We start from the raw sequence: 4,009 nt of genomic DNA on the forward strand, positions 1-4,009 counted from the left end.
AATGTCTTCCTATTTTAGCTTCATGGGTGACTTCCTTTAGAAATTATAGTGTTGTTTGTGGAGTCTTACATTAAAAATGTGGGAGACATCATTGATGACATCAATCTTCTCTTTGTTGAGGAGACTTCTTCTTCACTTGTTGTGAGGGAACACTTTGACCCTCAACCACTTGATCTTTCTTTCAAGACTCACATGATTGCGGACATTTCTTTACATTAGTTGAAGGAGAACTCTTTTACTTCAAAGGAGACATATTAGTCTTTGGAGATTGTATTCAAGTTTCCTTAGACATCATATTTTATGAGGATTCTTCCTACTAGTTGGGGAGCATTCTCTACTACACTTATGGCACCACTTCTTCCTACAAGGAGGACAATCATTCAGTTTTCATGGTGCAGCTTCTTCAGTCATCAAGGAGTTTCTTTCATGGCTATACATTCATTATTGAGTGGAGGCAACATTACTTCCCTTCCCAAATCTTCCTATCAAGATGCTTCATTGTCTTGGGAGGTTGATTCAGTTTCATACATGGACATGCTACCTTGTTTGCCACCTTCTTTTCGACATCCACTAGATTGGTTCATGGCATCTACATTCATTGAGGACTTTTCAACATATGAGCAGACTTCAAAGGCAACATCCATAGCATACTACATATGGATCCCTCTTCCATCTTCCTATCCACAGTGGGAAGCATACTTGCACCTATACTTGGTGTATCTTCTTCGTAAAGGGAGAAATGTTGTTTGTGGGCATTGGATTTTGTTTTCTCTTCAAGCACTCATCATCAAGAGATCCTTCACTAAAGGGGGAATTTCATGGAGGGATTCTCTATTCTATATGCATGATGTATGTCATAATGTGGGTGGGGGGAGTCCTAATTACTCCATCCATACATGCATCTTTCTTTATTGCACTTATCTCTCTTTTAGGTGGAGGGTTTTTACCATGAGGTTTTCCCTCTTTCTCCATTTTTAGAGAGATTGCATTTCATTGCATTGCATTATATGTACAACATTGCATCTGTACTTGGGTACCTAGGACCCATTATGCATTTTCATCATAGATTTTGTGAGCTTAAGTGCATTCCCCTAAGGTGCACTTAAGGGGGGGTGTTAGTGTATATATTATTATTTACACTTTACTTAAGTTAACTTAGGATAAATGAATTATTTCATTATTTATTAGTTAGACACCTAGGAGTATGCATACTCATATGAGTTTTCATGTTGACAAAACAAGAGTTAGAAACTCTATTTTAGCACATGGTGTCTACAATACTAAAGTTTGCATAATCAACTGAGTTTTCATGTAGACAACATAGTTTTTCACACTCTAATTAGGCACATGGTGTCTACAACATAATTTTACATGACACACCTATGTAAGCTTATCCTCTCATCATTGCACAAACTTCTATGCTCAATGGAGGATAATCCACTCTTAGTGGACATGTGCTTAGTTGTGAGGCTTATCATTTTGCTAACTCCTAGTCATTCTAGAGGCCTTTATATATAGAAATTTCTAGTGTACTTGTACATCAATTATCTATCATTGAATAATATAATATCCAAAGATAATTAGTTATTCATTTTCATATTGTTATGATCATACATTATTTGGTCCATATTGTGCTAGTCTTCTGCTTCTTGATCTTGGCATTATTTTTTCCTAAGGAAAATTCTTTCATGGTATCATAGCTATACCAAATTCTTACATGGTATTAGAGCTATACCAAATTCTTACACTTATTTCTAGATACATAGGTTTGGAGGAACCAATTTCTAAAAAGAGGGTTTTTGAAGGAAAATGAAGATTCTTGTGTGTTTGTGCATTCATTATTTTAGCATCAAATCGAGGTAAGATCTTTTGAGTTTGTGCAATAGTTGCTCATTCTTTAAATTTTATCTTCTTTGTGTCTGTTGTGTTTCTATTTTTAGAAGTTCTCTAGGTTGAAAATATTGTTTGAAAAACTTGATTTCCATTATAGAATTGTCTATGATTTAATTTGAAAACTTTTAATAAATATTAAACTTTAGGGTTTTCAAAACCTAATGAATTATGAAATTCACTTTTGTATGCACTTTATGTGATATGTGATTTATTGGTGTTGGGGTTTTTGGGTTGTCTTAGCTTTGGCCAGTTAGGATGTTTACTAGAGGCTCAAGAGTTCTATTTTTTGATTTTTTGATCTCAATCTTTTATACTCAACCATGGTAATATATCAGGTATGCTCTATGAGATGTTTTGATGTATTGATTGTTATAGCTTTCTAGTGTTCTTGTGTGAACCTAAGGTAAATGGTGTGACCTATCTAATATAACCTTTAAGTCTTCAATCAATTGTTTTTGGATTTTTTTCTAGTCACTTGTATAGGACTGAGGTGTTTGTATGCTTTTTTCTTGGTGATGTAATGTTATGACATGGATTGGTTTATGTATACTTGATTTTGGGATCAATCCTATTAGGATTATCATTTGGTTGGAATCTATGATTATGATCAGTGATTTTTAGTACTCCTCGGTTGCTTGTTTAAGAACTAATGCATGGTATGTGGTCCTTTGTGATTTTTTTATTTTATTGAGCTTAGGGTAGGTTATCTATATGTAATGTTGGGAAGTGGCTTGGAATGGAGGTCGAGGCTCAAAGTGGCTCTCAGGTTCATTCATTGTAGGTTGTTTAATAAGTGAAAAAACTACACTAAATGGGAATTAAATGAACCTAATAAGAGTCTTTATATTTTCTTACCTATGGCCCGAGTGCTAGTATAAACTAGGATGGGAGTAGAGAGAATGCTTGGTTGTGACCATGCATCATTAGTATACCTTGTCAGTATGATAGGATACTAATGCCACATAGAGTCACTAGGGGACCAAGGTCAAGTTAGACTGCCAGGGCAACTCTAGTGTTGATTTGTATGATGAGACTTGCCCACTTGCATAGTAGATTCCCTACATATCGATATTTGACTCTGGGTCTAGATGTCAATTTATCTTGGAACCTTTGAGTTAGATTACTTTTAGGGTTTCCTTGACTTAGATATTACTTTTGATTTGGGATTGATATCCTATTTGGGACTTGAGACTATCTCCTCAGTGCAGTGGGACTGGACCTTTTTGGATTACCACAAAGTCAAGTAGTAGTGCTTTTCCTTATACCATTGATATTCGACTGTCAGATGTCGTTGCCAAAGGTGTTTGTGCAGATGTTCCTTTCTATCTATTCTTGGTATATCATGATGGATGATTTTACTTATTGTATTGTACTTTTCTTCATGGATCTAAAAGGGATGATGTAATCTATTTTTATGAATGTATATTCTTTCAGCTTTTCATACCTTGTGACATGTATAGTGGATGATTGTGCATTCCAAATTTTATTGCCAAGTGGAATTTGGAACAAATGTATATTATTTAAATGGATTGGATTTGTAGTTATTCTTTCATGTGGATGTCTTATTTAATTTACTTAGTATTAATTAAAATTAAATGTGACTCAATGTCTTAGGATCCTTAAGGAATGTAATCTATTATATTTTCTTATGTATGATTATTTGTTATTGCTTCTGCTACTTTATGATTGTTTTACATGTTATTCTTTAAAAAAATGTTTGGAAAAATTAGTAAAACTTTAGGTTAGTTCTTTTGGATCCCCTTGGTGGGGCATCACAGGTTGACCTAACAGTCATTTGTAAATCCTTTAACCAGGTGACATTCCAAGTGAATGGTCCAAAGTCCTTTAACAAGGCTCACTCTTAATAGGGTGATTGAAATCCTTTAAGGGTCACATTTAATAGTGTGTATTGTAACCTTTAGCAGGGTTGGCCTTTCATAGGACATCACTTCAAAAGAGTGAAAAAGAGTAGCATGTTATTGGTGGGTTTTTTCAAATTGGGTTTCCACATAAATCATTGTGTCAGATGTGTTGCTAAATTTGTTATGTTTCATGTTTACATTTTTGCAAATTGATTTGACAGTAACCTACAAGTTTTAAGTGAATGCATAACCTT

The sequence above is a fragment of the Cupressus sempervirens genome, chromosome 2 (assembly GCF_028749045.1).
Source record: "Cupressus sempervirens isolate cs-2001-9-10 chromosome 2, ASM2874904v1, whole genome shotgun sequence".
In the NCBI taxonomy this organism is placed as follows: Eukaryota; Viridiplantae; Streptophyta; class Pinopsida; order Cupressales; family Cupressaceae; genus Cupressus; species Cupressus sempervirens.